At 42.4% G+C, this 21,164-nt stretch overlaps 1 protein-coding gene across 6 annotated transcripts in view; it reads right to left on the reverse strand.

Annotated features, from left to right (window-relative positions):
- Positions 1-15,185, reverse strand: part of MMP12 (matrix metallopeptidase 12) — a 39,717-nt gene extending 24,532 nt beyond the window's left edge. Inside the window, exons 1-8 of one of the 6 annotated variants that reach the window (XM_073903656.1) lie at positions 15,119-15,185; positions 11,864-12,255; positions 11,670-11,769; positions 11,214-11,296; positions 8,515-8,579; positions 7,946-8,021; positions 4,947-5,365; positions 2,642-2,850 (exon numbers count right to left, since the gene is read on the reverse strand). The gene's annotated coding sequence lies outside the window, so the exon portion shown is untranslated. Of the gene's footprint in view, positions 1-2,641; positions 2,851-4,946; positions 5,366-7,945; positions 8,022-8,514; positions 8,580-11,213; positions 11,297-11,669; positions 12,256-15,118 lie in introns of all 6 variants that reach the window. The other 5 variants (XM_025893902.2, XM_073903657.1, XM_025893901.2 and 2 more) reach the window with 5 other exon arrangements.
- Between the last annotated feature and the right edge of the window lie 5,979 nt (positions 15,186-21,164).

Raw genomic sequence — 21,164 nt, forward strand, 5'->3', positions numbered from 1 at the left:
ACTTAACAGTTATTAACCTTTAGGTCAGCAGACAGTGTCCCTCTGCTCGGCTTCCCACTCCCTGCCACCTCGAATCCATTTCTAGGTCCTGCCACCGCGCCTCCTACTTATCCCGTGAATCTCATGGCTTCTTTCTCTCGTAACCCCGTCCGTACACTTGTCATTTTATGCCCAGAGCTTGAACCCTCATCTAATTGGTCTTTTAAGTCCATTCTCTATGCAAGAGTCATTGTTGTCAGAAAGCTCCTACATTCTCCTTTTTACAGAGTATCCCCGTTCTCAAAAATTAATGCAAAAACTAAAAGGGGCTACCTCAGAATCAGGGAATTACAAATGATTTTAACTTCCTTCTTGGTAAATTGTTGTATTTTCCAAATTTTCGACAATAAAAATTTTATTTAGAAATTCCAATGTATATTGTTTTTCTAAAAAGATAATATTCTTTTCCATTAATTCCATAAGTATTTAGTAACTGGGTGCTAAGTATGTTTTAGGTTCTAGGGACACAGTTCTTGCTCTCAAGGAGCTCACAGTGTAATGGGAGAAAAGGAGTAAACAGATCTTTGCAATCAACTGAGAAAGATGTGTCCTGGGGTAGCTGCCCCTGGGGGCCCTACATGGATCAAGCAGTCATTGCGTAGTTTTGGAGCCAGTGAGGGACAGATATATTCTTTCCTCTGGGTCAGGAAAGTCTTCCCAGAGGAAGTGTAAGGGTAGTCTTAACCCCTGTGAGAATACAGAGGGAAAGCAGGGGGTGAGGAAGGTGAAGGGGGAAGAGAATATGCAAAGCCCAAAAGAACGGTTGGAGGAGAGGTGTGTGTGCATGCATGTGTGCATGTGTGTGCACATTTGTGTGCACACGTGCGTGGGAGCGTGCGTGTATAGGCATGTGTGCATGCGTGTGAATGTGCGTGCGCATGTGTTGGTAGGGGAGGATATCTCCTGACATGGGACTGGGGAGGGAAGCATGGGCCTGGATTGCTGCAGTTCCAATTCAATCCCGAGGGCACTAGTTGGACGTGGAGGATTTAAGCCGGGGCAAAACAGGGTTGAATTTTATTTATTTATTTATTTATTATTATGTTCAGTTAGCCAACATATAGTACATCATCAGTTTTCGATGTTGTGTTCAACAATTCATTAGTTGCGTGTAACACCCGGTGCTCAGAAATGCCTTTCTGGCAGATTTCCTTGTCATGGAAAGTACGATACAGACACCTCCAGGATCTGGCTGCCCCCCTCCTCCGCCCTGTGACCCAGGCGGGGAAGTAAACACCCCCTGTAGATGGAAGTATCTCTGACGGTGGGTGTGGCCAGTATTATTTCCTGGCGGGAAAAGCTTTTCCACCTAGATGAAACCCCAAATTCCTCTTGGAGGATCACTCTATTAGCTCAAAAATTATACTCCCTCTTTAAGGCTAATTCCTTCATGTAAACCAAAGTTTTTGTCACTTTTTTGTTCTTCAATGTGAAACAATCTCAGATTCTTTTTTGCTGAGTTGATAGATCCTGTTTTGCTGCTTTAATCCTCCTTTGTCCTGGCCAAAGGACAGTGGTGATGTGGGCTGGGATGGAGATTGGAGGTCTGGGATTGGAGAGGGAAGGTTGATGATAAGGCTGGAGGCCACCAAGTCAAGAGATGAGTTCCCAAAGGTGCTAGTGGTGTAGGGGAGCCATGGAACTAATCTTCTGGAACACTGGATCCTGGCTCCCAAAGTTTGGTCCCACACCAGCAGTGGCAGCCTGTCCCAGGAATTTGCTGGACATGCACGATTTTGGCTCCTCCCCCTCTTCAATGGGAACCTCCAGGGTCGGGTCCAGCAATGGTGCTCACCACCCTGGAGTTTAAAGGGGGCACCTATGAGGATTCACGTGAAAATCCAAGTCTAGTCTCTTCTCCTTCCTGTCCCTTCACGCTCCCTGGCCACAAAGATAAAACCACATGAAAATCAGGTGTTTCAGACACCTCTGAATGGCTGCACTAAAGGAGGTGCTGTTTAAAAGCGCCATATTCCTAAAAAAGAAGAGGAAAAGTTACTGAGTCCCAGTGATGTCCCAGCTACTTTCGAGGCACAGTAAATATGAAGATGAGCTCTGGCCCTGCCATGGAGGCCTGCCCAAGCCTGTGCGTGTGCGTGTTGGGAAGGAGAGAGGATGGAAAGTGAGGAAGACTTTTTTGGAAATGAGCAATCAGTTAGAGACTATATGTCAGATCGTGGGAAGGTGTGTCCTTGTCAAAGGACCAGCCTGGAGAAAGCTTCCCTCATCAGCGCCTGATCCTTAGAGACAGAAGGGCATTGCAGGCCCCCAAGGAGCTTGGAGCTGGCTTTTTCTGGTGGCTTCACTGTGATGGGAAAAGGGGCATCTGCCTCCTGGTTACTCTCCATCTTAGTGAAAGTGCTACAAGGCATCCAACTCCATTCCCTGGGTGTCTTTCAAGGATTTCTCTGAGGGTGCTGTCCAGTTTGCTGCTTCCTGACCCTCCCACCCACTCTAAGGAGCAGCCAGTCCTACCCAGACTTTCCTCAGGCCAGGCTCATGCCTGGCAAACCTCTTTCTCCTGCTGAACATTCATCGTGCTTGTGCTGCAAACAATGAACGTGGTCCTTAGGAGGTTTCCAAAGAAGTATGAGATACGTACCCTCACATATGTACGACCTGGTTAAGGACATGAGACCTGGACCAAACAACATAATAACAATAGTATAGACCACAGATGATCGATGGAAGAATCGCAGGATCCTTCAATGCTCTAGGAGGCTGGGGGCCGGCAGGCTGTGAGTGAGTCTGTGTGCTGCTCCCGTACAGCCTAGGCTAAGAATGTTTTTCCATTTTAAAATGGCCAAAAAACTGAAAGAAAAAAAAATAAGAAAATGTGAACATTATATGAAATTCAAATTTCAGTGTTTATAAAGAAAGACTTATTGGAGAACACCCACATTCATTTGGTTATATCTTGTCGACGGTCGATTTCTCGCTGCCAGGCAGAACTGAGTAATTGGGACAAAGACCACACAGCCTGCAAAGCCTAACACGCTTCCTTGGGTACAAAAAATCAGTCCCTAAAACAGGGCAGTGGGGCCAACAGGCACAACCATCACCAACAACGTCCCTCCCACTTCTCAGCTTCTCCCTTTCCCCACCTCCCAGCACTTTCAAGAAACCTTAGGGCTCCCGGCTGGAAAACGTGGTCGCTATGGTCATTCAGAGCAGGTAGAGATTGTCTGGGGCCGTTAGAGTTCTCTAGAAAAAATGAGCATCCAGCTGGGCTTTAAACACTGGGTAACATTAAGAAAGAATATCTAAGTATAGTTTTCAAAAAAGTTAAAACCGTGACTCATAAAAGATCTATTCAATTAACTGATGAGAGAATGAGCAGGATGGTGAAACTAGTCCGAAACCTATTTGAGAAATGAAGTGTGCACAGGCATCTGAAAGAGGAATGCTAGAGTAAGTTTAGGCCAGCTACAAACCTGGGTAATACCTATAAGACAGTAAAACCACAACCACTGGGGTTATCTTTTCTACCAGACAGAAATCACTGATATTGCTGATAGGCAAAAATTATCAATTAACATGAGGGTTCACTAAGTCTAGACTTGTAATCAATAGTGAGCAACAAGCCAAACAAAAGTGCATTCTCCTACATGATTGGATAAGCCTTGGGCGGGCCAGTCACACGGTGCTCTGACAGGACATTTAAAGGACAGGCTGTCCTCTCTTTGCCTGAGGCACAGGTTTTGTCTTTTTCTTCACAAAGGTAGAGAAGAGTATCCCTTTAAGGTTTTGTTCCCAGAAAATGTTGGGAGGTGAGAATGTGCATGGGTTCTGGGGCCTGTTTTGGGAGCTGGCTCCTCAAGAGCTGGGCATGGGGCAAGGCTCCAGTCCCGCCTTCCTTGGCTTGGTCAGGCTTCCAACTTACGCTACGCATGTGACCTTCTCAACCAAAAGTCCCCCACCTTCTAAGGGAAATATTAAGTTTCCCTTTACCCTCTGAAAAGCATTTAAGGATGGAATGTCCAAAAAAAAACCCTAAACAATGAAAGAAATGACAACGTGAATTCATTTTTGCCCATGTGATCAATAAGATAATGACATCTTCTTATTGTTTTGACTTGCATTTTGCTGGCTACTAGACATCTGTAGATACATGCTTTCCTCTGCATTTCCTGTTCATATCTTTAGTTTTCATATTTCCTTTTTTTTATTGAGTTACTTTCTTTCGTCTTACAAATCTGTAACAGCTCTTTTATATTTACAAAGGAAATGACTCTTTATCTATTATATTCACAGCAAATATTTTCTCCAGGTTGTCATTTTGGCTCAGTTTATGGTGTCTTTTAACATTCCAAACATTTGAAAAAAAATTTCCTATGTGATAATATCTGCCCATCTTTCTCTTTTGGCTTATAGATTTCCTACATTGGTTAAGCATGTCTCCCATAGTCTTAAAGTGATCGGTATAGTCTCATAAATTATCTTCTCACATCTTTCAACTTTTCTTTCTTACACATGGGTCTTTAATCGATCCCAAATTTAATCTATATGTAGTGTGACTAGGAAGCTAGCATTTTTCTTCTCATGGCCAGCTGTCCCAGAACTGCTTCTCAAATTCACCATCAAGTCCCCAATAGAATTAAAATGCTGGGCGCCTGGGTGGCTCAGTTGGTTAAGCGACTGCCTTCGGCTTAGATCATGATCCTGGAGTTCCGGGATCAAGTCCCGCATCGGGCTCCCCGCTCAGCGGGGAGTCTGCTTCTCCCTCTGACCCTCCCTCCTCTAATGTGCTCTCTCTCTAATTCTCTCTCTCAAATAAATAAATAAAATCTTTTAAAAAAAAAGAATTAAAATGCTACCTTTGTCCTACAGCAAGTTCTCCCGTATACTTGACTCTTCTTAACTTTCATTCTCGTTATAGATTAATTCCTAGTCTCTTGTTAAAATACCTGTTTTGAATGCAGACCAGAGTGTCTCCGGGTTCCTCGAACACATGACTGAGCTCCTCGCTGCCGTCTAGACGGGTCTCTGAGAACCAGCCACAGTGTTCCCAGAACTCTGGGACATGCCACACAGCTGTGCAGCTGCCAGTCACAACCAGGCCACCGTGGTTTTCCTCCACACGTGCATCCTGAAGTGGGCTCCTTCTGCAGGCTAATCCTTTCTAAGCAGAATTCAGTTAATGAGCAACATGTTTGAAGGAAAGTAGATCTAACACCAAAATCTGGTTTGTGGCTACCAGAGGCCACTATTTCCCTGTGAAAACTGAGCCAGTTCACGTTCCTTCAACATGGAGAACCTGCGATGTCACAGCTCCATTCCGGACAGTAAACACAACAGACAAAACTCCTTCCATTCCAGGGCCGAGCTGCAAGAGACGGTGACATATGTGCTGAAGAGTGCAAATCTTCGGACACAGCGCAGGTAACTTCTACCCACCACCCACATCAGGAGAGAGTATGTCCAGCTCCCCGGGCTCCAAATAGAACTACTCCCTCCCTCCCTCCAACTGTAACTACTATCTGATGACTATCAGTAAATATTTGTTTTGCCAGTTCCTGAACTTTATATAAATAGAATCCTAATATATACTATCTTGTGTCTGACTTCCTTCCCTCATGTTGTTGAATCCAGCTGAAATGTACTCTTTGTGTGGCATCCCATGTTATGAAAATGCCACCATTTTTCTAACCACTCGATATTTCATTATTTCCAGTTTGGGGATATTGGGAATAAAGTTGGTATGAACATTCTTATAAATGTGTATGGGTGATCATATTATTCATTTCATTTCTCTGAACTCAGGAATGGATTTGGCTGGTTCAATTATACATATAGTATATTTATATATATATATAGTAAATTATATATATATGTGATACAATATTATATATTGTACATATCATATATGTGTGTGTATATATATATACACATATATGGTGTCTGTTATATAATATGGTGTCTTAGTTTCTTTCATCATTCTGAACACCAAAAATTTTGTGTGTATGAGGGTATCTGTCATCCTTTCTCTTTTGGCTTTTAGACTTCCTGTGTTGTTTATTAATCGCTCTATATGTTTTTAATATAATATATAAATATATGCATATATATTTATATACTATATATATGACAAATAATTCATATACAGAGTATATTAAAAAAAACTACTGGTCGGGGCGCCTGGGTGGCTCAGATGGTTAAGTGTCTGCCTTCGGCTCAGGTCATGATCCCAGGGTCCTGGGATCGAGTCCCGCATCAGGCTCCCTGCTCCTTGGGAGACTGCTTCTCCCTCTGATTCTCTCTCTCTCTCTCTCTCTCTCCCTCTGTCTCTCATGAATAAATAAATAAAATCTTTAAAAAAAAACAAAAACTACTGGTCAATAAGACAATGATAGATAATTCAATTTTTAAAAAGATAGGCAAAAAACTAGGACACTTCACAAAATAGAGACTACTTAAATGGTCAATACACATATGAAAACATATAATTGGGAAATGCACATTAAAATCACAGTGAAGGGGCACTTGGGTGACTCAGTTGGTTAAGCGTCTGCCTTCAGCTCAGGTCATGATCTCAGGGTCCTGAGATCAAGTCCCACATCAGGCTCCCTGCTCAGTGGGGTCTGCTTCTCCCTCTCCCTCTGCCGCTCCCCTTGCTTGTGTGCTCTCTCTCTCAAATAAATAAAATCTTTTAAATAAATAAATAAAATCACAGTCAAATACCACCACTCTAAGTTACCAGAATGGCTAAGATTAAAATGACCCAACATACTTCCCAAAGCAATCTACAGATTTAATGCAATCCTTATCACGATACCAACAGCATTTTTCAGAGCTGGAACAAACAATTCTAAAAATTTATTTGGAACCAAAAAAGGCTTCAGATAGCCAAAGCAGTCTTGAAAAAGAAAAACAAAACTGGAGACATCACAATCCCAGATTTCACGTTATATTACAAAGCGGTAGTAAATAAAACAGTACGGTACTGGCACAACACAGACACATGAGTCAATGGAATAGAACAGAAACATGGAAATAAACCCACAATTATATGGTCAATTAATCTCCGACAAAGCAGGAAAGAATATACAATGAGAAAAGACAGCCCCTTCAACACATGGTGCTGGGAAAACACGGATGAGGAAGTCAAGATTGCACAGCATAGGCTGGGACCAGAAGCTACCTCCAAGAGATACGAGAACTAGAGAGGCAAGAGGAAAGAGAACGCAGGACTGCGGGCCTCAGCCTTGTAGAGGAGAGTGGACAGAGTAAGGTACGAGCAGATGAGACTCCCTCCACCCAGGCTCCGCTCTCATGTGATTCTTGAGCTCCCAGTTGGCCAAGGAGAAAGCTTTGAGAGCATGACAATGGTTATAAACATGCAATTAAAGAAGCCAACATTTATTGAAAGTCTAGTTCATGTTGGGCACTGCTAGGCTCTATCAACCATGAGCAACAGAAATGAGCCATGTAATCAGATTGGGGAGAGAAGCGTAAAGTTTCAAAACAATCCAGTCTAGTCAGCATTTCAAGTGTCTTGAATGTTGATTGGAATGGACACAAATTATGCATAATCAGCCAATTAAGATTATTGGGTGAAAAGAACCAATGAGAATTCTTGTTTGGGTAACGACACTCCGAAAATGGAAAGCTCTCATTTGTCCAGCTTGTGGGGAGCTCACCTCACGTGTGCTGGATTATTCTTACCCCTTTCTACAGGTGGGAGTAACAAGCTCAGACTAAGACCATACAGCTCCTAACTGGCAAAGTCAAGGTTCAAAAACAGGTTCTGACTCGAAGGCTGAGTTTTCTTCACTATTTTGACAGTGGACTGTCCAAGAAGGAAATTTTACTCATTTATTCGGAGAAATGTTAACAAGTTTCTACTACATATCAGACATTTGTTCAGGCACCAAGGATGCAGTGATATATGTAGGATGCAACTTACTTTTTATTTAGAAATGGCAATCTCTGCATGATGACTTCCTCACTGTCCTGAAAAATAGAGTCTGGCTGGAATCAATCTTGAGAAGAGAAAGAAATAAACAGTAAAAGTAAGCATAGCCCATATATCAGAAAATTTTATCCATGCAATGCTATTTCTAAGTGGAATTTAATGGTAGATATATAAACTGTTGAGTACTGAAGGAAAGTATCTAGGAGCAGTTTAGGCCATACTGTGGGTTTAAAAAAATTTTTATTACATTAATTTTTTATGAATTTATTTTTAGTCAGCTTTGTTGATATATAATGTACATACAGTTAGATGTATATTCTGGTGAGTTGGGCAAACGTATACAAACCACCACCACAATGAGGATATAAACCGTCTGTGTGGTAATGTCAGCAAGATGGCACAATGGGGATCCTTTCCCATCTAAAGACACTGATTCAATAATACATGGAACCATTCTGTTTGTGAGAAATCCAAAAACCAGTTAAATGGCTCCTGCATCCCAGGTGAGTACAAAATTAGCCTGACCAGAGCCAGTAGCAAAATTCATGGCATGGACTCACCATTAGCAGCTCCCCCTGGATCAGGACCGTGGGTAAGGAGAAAATTCCCAGCTCCCAGCTTCTCTCTAGGGAGAAAAAGAGAAGACTGGATATTATATCCAGTGTTCAGGCTTTTCAGGGAGCTGCCCAAGGAACTGGTTTCTGTCTTGTTCTACTCTAGGTGCTGACGGGAAATGGCATGAGTTGGAGGGCCACTGAGAACAAAGGGTATGGTTTGGAGCACTCGCTCACCATACTGCCTCCCTCTGGCTCAGTGCAGTGAGTGGAAGAAAAACCCCAACTCCTGGCTTCACTCTGGGGAGTGTCTGATCTTCCAGCTTTTCAAGGGGCTTCCCAAAGGACCGACTTCTGTCTCACCTGTCTCAGAGAACAGACAGGACCCAGTGGCATAGACATATAGGAGCCTTGCTGCTGAGCTGTTGCTTCAGAAAACCCATGGTAGAACGGACAGAGGTTCCCTTCTTGGGAGAAAGAGAAGAGTGGAGTTTAAGTCCAATGTTCTGACTTTTCAGGGTTCTGCCCACAGGACTACTGTTTGTCTCGCCTGACACAGTGGGACTTGGAATACTTTAGAAGCCTTGGCAGTGCCAGAAACAAAAAGGGCTGGCTCAAGAGCTCCTGCATTACTGCAGACAGATGCCCAAAGAAGCAAAAGATTGAGAGCTCCTGAAAAAAGAAGCTGGCAGATGCATCTAATTCAGAATTTACATGTCCAATCCCAGAGAAGACACATCAGAAGAAATGTTTGAGAGGTGTATAGGTTGAAATAGAAGGGTGCTAGAAACAGCACCAAAGCATTTGATGGAAAGCTCATTCATAAGGGCAAATATACAGACACACACAGAATACTGAAATACCGTAAGAGTGGTGTGTAAATCACTTCTAATGCTGTTAGACAAGTTAAAAACAAAAGTGTAAAAATAACTATAAAAATATGTTAATGAGTATGCAATACAGTAAGATGTAATTTGTGACATAATAACGGAGAGTGGGGGGCAGATATAAAAATGTAGTTGTGGTATGTATGCAGCTGAAATTAAGTTATTATCAGCTTGAAGCCAGTTGTTACAACTATAAGATGTTTTATGTCAGCCCCATGATAATCACAAAGAAAGTACCCCACAAAGATACACAAAAGACAATGAGAACAGGATGAAAACATGCCATGCACACACACAAAATCAACGAAACACCAAGGAAGGCAGCAAGAGAGGGACCGAAGCGCTACAGGACAGAGGAGAGCGACGACCAAGAAGGCAATGGCATGTCCTTCTCTACATAATTACTGTAAATGAACATGGATGGAACTCCCCAACCAAAGACACAGAGTGACTGAAAGGATCAAAACACAAGATCCAACTGCACACTGTCCACAAGAGACTCATTGTAGATTTAAGGACATGCAGAGGCTGAAAGTGAAGGATGGAAAAAGATATCCCGGGCAAACAACAACCTAAAGAGAGTTGAGGTGGCCATACTTGTCTCAGAAACGAAGAGACTGTAAGTAAAAAGTTGACACAGAAGACAAAGAAGGACATCCTACAATGGCAAAGACCCAACAGTTGTAAGTACATATGCACCCAACATTGACGCCTGCATATTGGAAGCAAACGTTGCCAGAAGGGACTGGGGAAAGAGACCACAACACAGGAGATTTCTATCCACCGCCTCCAGTGATACGAAAACTGAGTTTCCACACACAAAAGAAGGAAACTGGAAAGTTACCGTGCACTGTACGCAAAAACCAACTCAAAATGGATTAGACCTAAGTGTAAGAAAGCTCAGAGGACAAGCTTCAGAACATGGGTCTTGGCAATGATTTATTGGATCTGACACCAACAACACAGGCAACAAAAGCAAAAAAAAAAAAAAAATAGACAAGTAGGATTGTATCAAACTAGCACACTTCTGCATAGCACAGGGAACAGCTAATAGAGTGACAAGGCAACATACAGAATGGGAGAAAATATTTGTAAACCATATGTCTGAGAAGGGGTGAATATCCAAAGTATACATAATGAACTCCAACAACTCAATAGTAATAAATAAATTTTAGAAACCTAATAACCCATTTGAAAATGGGAAAAGAACTTGAATAAATATTCTCCAAAGAAGACATACAGATGACCAACAGATACTTGAGAAGATGCTCATTAATCATCAATGAGTAATCACCAGTGAAATGCAAATCAAAACGATAATAAAACATCACATCACACCTGTTAGGATGATCATTATTTTGAAAAAACAATATAAGTGTTGGTGAGGATGTGAGGGTTAGAAGCGTGGTGTACCATTGGTGAGAATATAAAATGACGGAGCCACTGTGGAAAACAGTACAGATGTTCCTCGAAAAATTAAAAATAGGACTACCTCATGATCCTGCAATGCCAATTCTGGATATTTATCCAAAAGAATTGAAAGCAGGATCGTGGAGAGATAATTGCGCTCCCATGTTCACGGCAGCATTATTCACTAGAGTCAAGAGGCGGAGAATGACTAGACAAAGAAAATGTGGTATATGCAAACAGTGGGAGAGTATTTGGCCTTAAAAAGAAGATCCTGTCATACACAACAACATGAATGAAACTTGAGGCCGGCATGCTATGCGAAAAAAGCCAGTCACAGAAAAACAAATGCGTGTGACTCCACTTACATGAGGCAGTGAAAATAATCAAACTCCCAGAAGCAGAACGTACCAGGGTGGTTTCCAGGGGGAAATACAGTTGCTGTTCAGTGGTGGGTTTCAGTCATGCAAGATGAAGAAGTTCGAGAGACCTGCCTACAACAATGTGGATACAGTTAACAGAATTGTACTGCACCCCTAAAACATTTGTTGAAAGTGTAGATCGTGTGTTATGTTTTTTCCTATAATAAAAACAATGGGGAAAAAATAAAGTCCTCCCACTTTGGAACATTTTTGTCTTTAGAAACACTAATTACCACAGCAAAATTTTTGTTTTTCCCTGGGGTACAGGATCTATCCATTCTATCCAGAGTATTTCAACCCCTCACTCCTGGTGTGACATACAACACAAATCCCCATTTTGAAACTTCATGCAACAACCAAGCATCGCTTCAAAAGTCTGGGCCATACTGACCTCCAATAAACACAATGTAGTGGGGAAAAAAAAGATATAAACCATCTCCATTACCTCAAAAAATTCCTTTGAACTTCTGCATTAACCTCTTTCTCCCACTCTCAGTTCCTGGGAAGCAGTGATCTGATTTTTGTCATGTGCTTTTTCGTCTTTTCTAGAAAGGCATAGAAACGATTCATGCAGCATGTAAACTTTTGTGACTGCCTCCTTTCACTTGCTATGTTTTTAAGATGTACCCATGTTGTCACCTGTATCAAAAGTGGTTTGTTTTTGTTTTTTTGCTGGGTAGGATTCTGATTTGTTTTGCATTTTTTCAAGAATGTGGTTGCAATTGCATCTGCATAGTGATGTCCCAAAGACACATGACTCTGCTCAGCACCTGAGCACCGGAAGCCGTCCTGAGTCACCGGCGGGTTCGCAGGGAAGTCAATATCCAAAGTCAGGCATACTTTGCTGAGCGACTCTGCTTCCATGCTTCTGCGCACTCTTCCTTGAGAGCCTGTGGCCAACTGCGTGGGTTCTCCTTCAGTCCAGCTTCTCCCTTCCCAAAGTCATTTAGTGAGCTCTTGCTCCCTTGGTGGAGCAGGGAATCAAAGCACGTTGTAAACCTCTCATCCAGGTCACTGGTTTTCAACCCTGCCTGAGCAGGAGGAACGCTACTATTAGAATCATAAAACACGTCCACATGCCAATCCCCACCCCTCACCTTGACATTAGAAGCTCCAGACTGGGGCTAGAGGGTAGGCATCTTAAACATGGTGACTGGTTCCAGTGAATCACCAGAGCTGAGAAGCCCCTGTTTGAAGCTCTTCTTGATTCTGAGAACTTGAACTCTCTAGTGTACAAGACTTCATCTTTTCTCACCTGTCTCTTCCTCTTTCCCCAAGATAAGACAAAGACTTGGGGACAGTTGTCTGTGGAGAAGCCCGTGCCTTCCACATCTGCGCTCTGCAATACTGGCTGAAGGGATTCCGGAACCACAACTCCGAAGGGCCCCAGGGCGCCATCACCCAGGCCTGCTGCCTCCACTGAGCGGAAAGGCCAGTAGGGAGCCAGTGCCAAGCATGAGGAGAGACTGAGGCTGACTTCCTGGCTTACTCTTGAGCCCGGCACTGCACTCAGGTGCCGCATCACCTTATGAAGCAGGCTAGGTCTGTGTGCCCAACTGCCACACTGAAAAATGGCCAGCCTCCTATTTGGGCCAGCTTGACCAGGGGGCTGTAGAAGCTCTGTAACTAACCTTATGTATGAATTTTACAAAAATAGTCACGAAAAGTGCCCCAAACTGTTGTGTCATGATAAGGAATTAATCTATTGTCTACATATAGACATGGCTTTTTTCCCCTCCCTGTCTTAATTTTATGGTGACTATTACTGGCCATTGTAGAGGAAATGAAGTCATTCCCGTACACATGAGGCATTGCTGATACCAGAGCAAATTTACAGAGAAATAGCAGACCACACCTTCCTAAATAATCTGAAAAACTCTATATCTGGTATTGAAGTTTGAAGAGTTCTTATTTTTCCTTCCTCTTTTGCAGAAGACTCAGAATGATTTAATTTAGACTCTTACACCTTTCCTTAGCTGGCGTGGTTTAGGTGGAAATGAAAAATATTGCATACGTGACTTAAAAAAATTAGTGCAAGAGCAGCCTTCAGCAGGATGAGGGAAACAGCACATACTGGGCTGGGAGCTCTGCACGCCTCCACTCACAGCCTCTGCAGAGCCAGTGACCAGAGAGGTTTTCTCAGCCATGCTTCTGTGGACAACTGACCCGCCATCATGGCCGCAGGTGTATTTCACAGAGGGGTACCTCACCCAAAGCACTCATTGGCTGGCAGATGGGCTCGGGACATGCGCACGAAAGGTCTGCCTACAGAGGGGCTCCACACTGAGCAGTGATGGGCCAACCAGGTGGGTCCTCTCTCTGAGGGCCCTTGAACACAAGCAGTTTGGTTGGTCAGTGCAGGCAAAAGGAAAATCAATATAACCCCATGTTGGAAGATGAGTCACTCCTTGAATAGAAAGTTAGAGGGAGTGAGGATGCCCACTTCCAAGGAGTCAATTAGCACAGGAGTCTTTGACCAGGAAGCAAGATTGTGTGCAGGGTTAACCTGAAATATTATTGGAGAGCCATGGGGCAGGATCCAACTGGAGACCCAGATACTCCATGTCTAAATAGTTAGACGTTATCAATCAGATCATGCCCATGGCTCCACTCTTACTCCCAGCCAACAACCTGCAGCAGATGAGGGATCACAGACCGAAGGGCAAAGAAGCCGAAGACTCCCGCCTCTCCGTGCACAGTCTCCATGCCCTCAAGTCCCCCAGCCGCCTGTAGGCATGAATGGTAGTGTGGGTCTGCTAAGCCAAGGTGGAAGCTGGTCTCTGGCCAGAGCTCTGTGGCCTGACTGGCCCTGTCCGAACGTAGGATCAGGACACATCAGGTCAAGCACTCAGGTGACCACCTCAGTGCATCCCTTTTCTGACACAAGATTTCTAGGTAGTTGTAAGCATCTTCCCAGACTGCATGACCCCAGCAGAGAGGACCAAAGAAGGAAAGATACCAGGGAAGCCTCATCTGCCGAGACACACACATCACAGGGGAGACTCCTCCTTGCCTAAGCCCCCCACCACTCACAGGTACATATCACCATGCCGAAGCCCAGCCTCTACAGACATGGAGGGCCAATTCACCCTGTACATTCTTCTCCCACGTGCTGCTCACTGAAGGGGCTAAGAAATTTTCAGAACACCTTCTTGAGATGCCAAATAGAAAAAATAGCTTCTCTATGTCAGGGTTTTTGATATGCAAGACTCTCTAAAGTATGGGGCCCATGTTGGGGTCTTTTCTGTCCTGCTCTAAAGGTGGCATGGGTCATGTGCCCACAGAGCTTCTGGCCTTCCCTCCTGCCCACAGCATCCTCACCATGAGCTCCCACCATGGAGTAACCCCAGGCTGTTTTAACCCTGTGCTTGAAAGAACTTAACTACAGCACGCTAAACCATGATAAGTGAGACCAATCATTTCCCCTCTTTCCTGCTCAATGTGTGTATATATATATATATAATATGTGTGTGTATATATAATATGTGTATATAATATGTGTGTGTATATATAATATGTGTATATATGTGTGTGTGTATACATACATGTATCTATAAGCATAAATACATCTAGAGCTTTCATTTCCCTTCCATGAACCAAGCTTACAGTCTTAGCAGAGAATACAGAATAGAAACAGGCAATTATAATGAACAAAGGAGGGTCATGCCCCTGACCCAGACCTAAGGTCAGGGGAAGCTCCCAGGTGAAGTGACATTTAAAATGAGACTTGAGAGGAGGAGGAGCAAGATGGCAGAGGAGTAGGAGACCTAAATTTTATCTGGTGCCAGGAATTCGGCTGGATAGGGATCAAACCATTCTGAACACCCACGAACTCAACAGGAGATCGAAGAAAAGAATAGCGGCAACTCTCTGAACAGAAAAGCAACCACTTACCGGAAGGTAGGACGTGCGGAGAAGTGAATCCGAGGCAATATTTGGGAGGATAGACGGCGGGGGAGGGGCCTCCGTCGGCCGCTTCTGTCAAGTGCTAGAGCCGCGGAGCACAAGATCGGACCTTTTAGAAGTCGGCTCCGCTGAGGAACGTCGCTGCAGTGGCTAAGCAGGGGTGGAACCCTCCTGGGACAGTGTGGTCTCAGGACCCTCAGGGTCACAGAAAGATGGGGGGTGCCTGAGTGCGGCAGAGCTCCCAGGGATCGGAGCGGGGAAGCCGGCTGCAGAGACAGAGTTGAGCGGGCTCTCAGCTCAGGGTTGCCCTAAACCCTGATCTGCGGTGCAGTCTGGCAACTGCTTCTCCAGCAGGGATCCAACAAGCAGCAGATCCGAGGAGACTCACCTTTCTGCCTGCAGGGATCTGCTGGCTTTGGAGAATCCACACGGGATCGTGCACCCGAGATAGAAATGCTCAGTCATAGGCCGGGTGAGCACGGAGTGCGTCCGGAGACCAGGAAGACGGGAGTGACTGACTACTTTTCTCTGGGGGCTCACTGAGGAGCGGGGCTCCGAGTTCTCAGCTCCTCGGGGCGGAGATTGGGAGGCCGCCATTTTCACTCTCATCCTCCAAAGCCCAATGGAAAACTTGCAGGGAACAAAGGCTCCTGAGAGCAAACCCGAGCAGCTTACTTAGCCTGGACCTACAAGGGCGGGGCAATTCCACCTCCAGCAAAGACATTTGGGAACCACGGCCACAGGCCCCTCCCCCAAAAGATCAACAAGAACAGCCAGCCAAGACCAAGTTTACCGATCAAGGAGAACAGGAGAACTCCAGCGCTAGGGGAATACTGCACATAGAATTCATGGCTTTTTCCCCATGATTCTTTAGTCTTTCAAAGTTAATTTTTAAAATTTTCTTTATTTTTTTTTCTTTTTCTATTTTTTTTGAATTTTTCTTTTTCCCTTTTTCAACCAACATCTTATCAATCCCTTTTTTAAAAATCTTTTTTATTTTTCATTTTTAGAGTCATATTCTATCCCTTCATTGTAGTTAACCTGATTCTGGTATATATATAAGTTGTTCTCTCTTTAAAATTTTGGGATACAGTTTCTTCTAACAGACCAAAATATACCCTAAATCTCTAGTGTATGACTTTGTTCTAGTCTCCTGCCTGATCACATTCTCCATCCCCCCCTTTATTTGTTCTTTTTAAATTTCTCTTCTTTCTTTGTTTCAACCAACTTCTTATCAATTCCTTTTATAAAATCTTTCATAATTTTCATCTTTACAGTCATATTCTATCCCTTCATTGTACTTACTCTTATTTTTGTACATATATAAGTTTTTCTTTCTTTCAAATTTTGGGAGACAGCTTCTTATAACAGACCAAAATACACCCAAAATCTAGTGTGTGGCACTGATCTATTCATCAGCCTGATCATATTTGATCATATTCTTTTTTTTTCTTTTTTTCTTTCTTTCCCTTTCTTTTCCCCCTGGTTTTGGGTCTCTTCTGATTTGTTTACTGTATGTTTTTCTGGGGTCATTGTTACCCTGTTAGCATTTTGTTCTCTCACTTATCTATTTTCCTGTGGACAAAATGACAAGACAGAAAAACTCACCTCAAATAAAAGAACAAGAGGCTGTACCGACTGCCAGGGACCTAAACAATACGGACATCAGTAAGATATCGGAACTAGAGTTCAGAATGACGATTATAAAGATACTAGCTGGACTTGAAAAAAGCATGGAAGATAATAGAGAATCCCTTTCTGGAGAAATGAACTAAAATCTAACCAAGTCGAAATAAAAAAGGCTATTAATGAGGGGCAATAAAAAATGAAGGCTCTAACTGCTAGGACAAATGAGGCAGAAGAGAGAATTAGTGATATAGAAGAACAAATCATGGAGAATAAAGAAGCTGAGAAAAAGAGAGATAAACAACTACTGGGTCATGAGGGCAGAATTCGAGAGGTAAGTGATACCATAAGATGAAACATTAGAATAATTGGGATCCCAGAAGAAGAAGAAAGAGAGACAGAGGGGCAGAAGGTATATTGGAGCAAATTACAGCAGAGAATTTCCCTAATTTTGGGGGAAAAAACAAGCATCAAAATCCAGGAGGCACAGAGGACCCCCCCTCAAAATCAATAAAAATAGGTCAACACCCCGACATCTAATAGTAAAACTTACAAGTCTCAGAGACAAAGAGAAAATCCTGAAAGCAGCTCAGGACAAGATATCGGTAACCTACAATGGTGGAAACATTAGATTGGCAGCAGACCTATCCACAGAGACCTGGCAGGCCAGAAAGGACTGGCATGATATATTCAGAGCACCAAATGAGAAAAATATGCAGCCAAAAACACTATATCCAGGTAGCCTGTCATTGAAAATAGGAGAGATAAAAAGCTTCCAGGACAAAAACTAAAAGAATTTGCAAACACGAAACCAGCCCTACAAGAGATATTGAAAGGGGTTCTCTAAGCAAAGAGAGAGCCTAAAAGTAACATAGACCAGAAAGGAATAGAGACAATATACAGTAACAGTAACCTTACAGTCAATACAATGGCACTAAATTCATATCTTTCAATAGTTACCCTGAATGTAAATGGGCTAAATGCCCCAATCAAAAGACCGAGGGTATCAGATTGGATAAAAAAAAAACAAAACAAAACCCATCGATATGCTGTCTGCAAGAGACTCATTTTGGACCCAAGGACACCTCCAGATTGAAAGTGAGGGGGTGGAAAACCATTTATCATGCTAATGGACATCAAAAGAAAGTTGGCGTGGCAATCCTTATATCAGACAAATTAGATTTTAAACCAAAGACCATAAGAGATGAGGAAGGACACTACATCTTACTTAAAGGGTCTATCCAACAAGAAGATCTAACAACTGTAAATATCTATGCCCCTAACATGAGAGCAGCCAATTATACAAGGCAATTAATAACAAAATCAAAGAAACACATTGACAGCAATACAATAATAGTAGGGCACTTTAACTGAAATGGACAGATCATCTAAGCAAAAGATCAACAAGGAAATAAAGGCTTTAAATGACACACTGGACCAGATGGATTTCACATATATATTCAGAACATTCCATCCCAAAGCAACAGAATACACATTCTTCTCTAGTGCCCATGGAACATTCTCCAGAATAGATCACATCCTAGGTCACAAATCAGGTCTCAACCAGTACCAAAAGACTGGGATTATTCCCTGCATATTTTCAGACCACAGTGCTTTGAAACTAGAACTCAATCACAAGAGAAAAGTTGGAAAAAACTCAAATACATGGAGGCTAAAGAGCATCCTACTAAAGAATGAATGGGTCAACCAGGAAATTAAAGAATTTAAAAAATTCATGGAAACCAATGAAAATGAAAACACAACTGTTCAAAATCTTTGGGATGCAGCAAAGGCAGTCCTAAGAAGAAAGTATTTAGCAATACAAGCCTTTCTCAAGAAACAAGAAAGGTCTCAAATACACAACCTAACCCTACACCTAAAGGAGCTGATGAAAGAACAGCAAATAAAGCCTAAACCCAACAGGAGAAGAGAAATAATAAAGATCAGAGCAGAAATCAATGAAATAGAAACCAAAAGACAGTAGAATAGATCAACGAAACTAGGAGCTGGTTCTTTGAAAGAATTAACAAGATTGATAAACCCCTGGCCAGACTTATCAAAAAGAAAAGAGAAATGACCCAAATCAACAAAATCATGAATGAAAGAGGAGAGATCACAACCAACACCAAAGAAATACAAACAATTATAAGAACATATTATGAGCAACTCTATGCCAGCAAATTAGATAATCTGGAAGAAATGGATGTATTCCTAGAGATGTATCAACTACCAAAACTGAACCAGGAAGAAATAAAAAACCTGAACAGACCCATAACCACTAAGGAAATTGAAGCAGTAATAAAAAATCTCCCAACAAACAAGAGCCCAGGGCCAGGTGACTTCCCAGGGGAATTCTACCAAACATTTAAGAAGAATTAATACCTATTCTTCTGAAACTGTTCCAAAAAATAGAAATGGAAGGAAAACTTCCAAACTCATTTTATGAGGCCAACATTACCTTGATCCCAAAACCAAAGACCCCATCAAAAAGGAGAATTACAGACCAATATCCCTGATGAACATGGGTGCGAAAATTCTCACCAAATACTAGCTAATAGGATCCAACAGTACATTAAAAGGATTATTCACCACAACCAAGTGGGATTTATCCCTGGCCTGCAAGGTTGGTTCAACATCCGCAAATCAATCAGTGTGATACAATACATTAATAAAAGAAAGAACAAGAATCATATGATCCTCTCAATAGATGCAGGAAAAGCATTTGACAAAGTACAGCATCCTTTCTTGATTAAAACTCTTCAGAGTGTAGGGATAGAGGGCACATACCTCAATATCATAAAAGCCATCTATGAAAAACCCACAAAAAATATCATTCTCAATGAAGAAAAACAGAGAGCTTTGCCCCTAAGGTCAGGAACATGGCAGGGATGTCCACTATCACCCCTGCTATTCAACCTAGTTCTAGAAGTCCTAGCTACAGCAATCAGACAACAAAAAAAAATCAAAGGCATCCAAATAGGCAAAGAAGTCAAACTCTTACTCTTTGCAGATGATATGATACTTTATGTGGAAAACCCAAAAGACTCCACCCCAAAACTGCTAGAACTCATGCAGGAATTCAGTAAAGTGGCAGGATGTAAAATCAATGCACAAAAATCAGTTGCATTTCTATGCACCAACAAGACAAAAGAAAGAGAAATTAAGGAGTCGATCCTATTTACAACTGCACCCAAAACCATAAGATACCTAGGAATAAATCTTACCAAAGAGGCAAAGAATCTGTACTCAGAAAACTATAAAATACTCATGAAAGAAATTGAGGAAGACACAAAGAAATGGAAAAGCATTCCATGCTCATGTGAAACTGTCAATGCTACCTAGAGCAAACTACATATTTAATGCAATCCCTATCAAAATACCATCAACTTTTTTCAAAGAAATGGGACAAATAATCCTAAAATTTGTATGGAACCAGAAAAGACTGCGAATAGCCAAAGGAATGTTGAAAAAGAAGAGCAAAGGTGGTGGCATCACAATTCCAGACTTCAAGCTCTATTACAAAGCTGTTATCATCAAGACAGTATGGTACTGGCACAAAAACAGACACATAGATCAATGGAACAGAATCGAGAGCCCAGAAATGGACCCTCAACTCTATGGTCAACTAATTTTCGACAAAGCAGAAAAGAATGTGCAATGGAAAAAAGACAGTCTCTTCAACAAATGGTGTTGGGAAAATTGGACAACCACATGCAGAAGAATGAAACTGGACCATTTCCTTACACCACACACAAAAATAGACTCAAAAAGGATGAAAGACCTAAATGTGAGACAGAAATCCATCAAAATCCTAGAGGAGAACACAGGCAACAACCTCTTTGACCTCAGCCACAGCAACTTCTTCCTAGAAACATCACCAAAGGAAAGGGAAGCAAGGGCAAAAATGAACTGTTGGGACTTCATCAAGATATAAAGCTTTTGCACAGCCAAGGAAACAGTCAACAAAACCAAAAGACAACCCAAAGAATGGGAGAAGATATTTGCAAATGACATATCAGATAAAGGGCTAGTATCCAAAATCTATAAAGAACTTAACACCCAAAGAACAAATAATCCAATCAAGAAATGGGCAGAAATAAAAAGGAATGAAATCTTGCCATTTGCAACGACATGGATGGAACTGGAGGGTATTACGCTGAGTGAAATAACACAATCAGAGAAAGACATGTATCATATGATCTCACTGATATGAGGAATTCTTAATCTCAGGAAACAAACTGAGGGTTGCTGGAGTGGTGGGGAGTGGGAGGGACGGGGTGGCTGGGTGATAGACACTGGGGTGGGTACGTGCTATGGTGAGAGCTGTGAATTGTGTAAGACTGTTGAATCACAGACCTGTACCTCTGAAACAAATAATACATTATATGTTAAAAAAAAAAGATAATAG

This window comes from Callorhinus ursinus, unplaced genomic scaffold (assembly GCF_003265705.2).
Source record: "Callorhinus ursinus isolate GAN/ISIS: 27379988/994484 unplaced genomic scaffold, GSC_fseal_2.0 scaffold19, whole genome shotgun sequence".
Taxonomy (NCBI): Eukaryota; Metazoa; Chordata; class Mammalia; order Carnivora; family Otariidae; genus Callorhinus; species Callorhinus ursinus.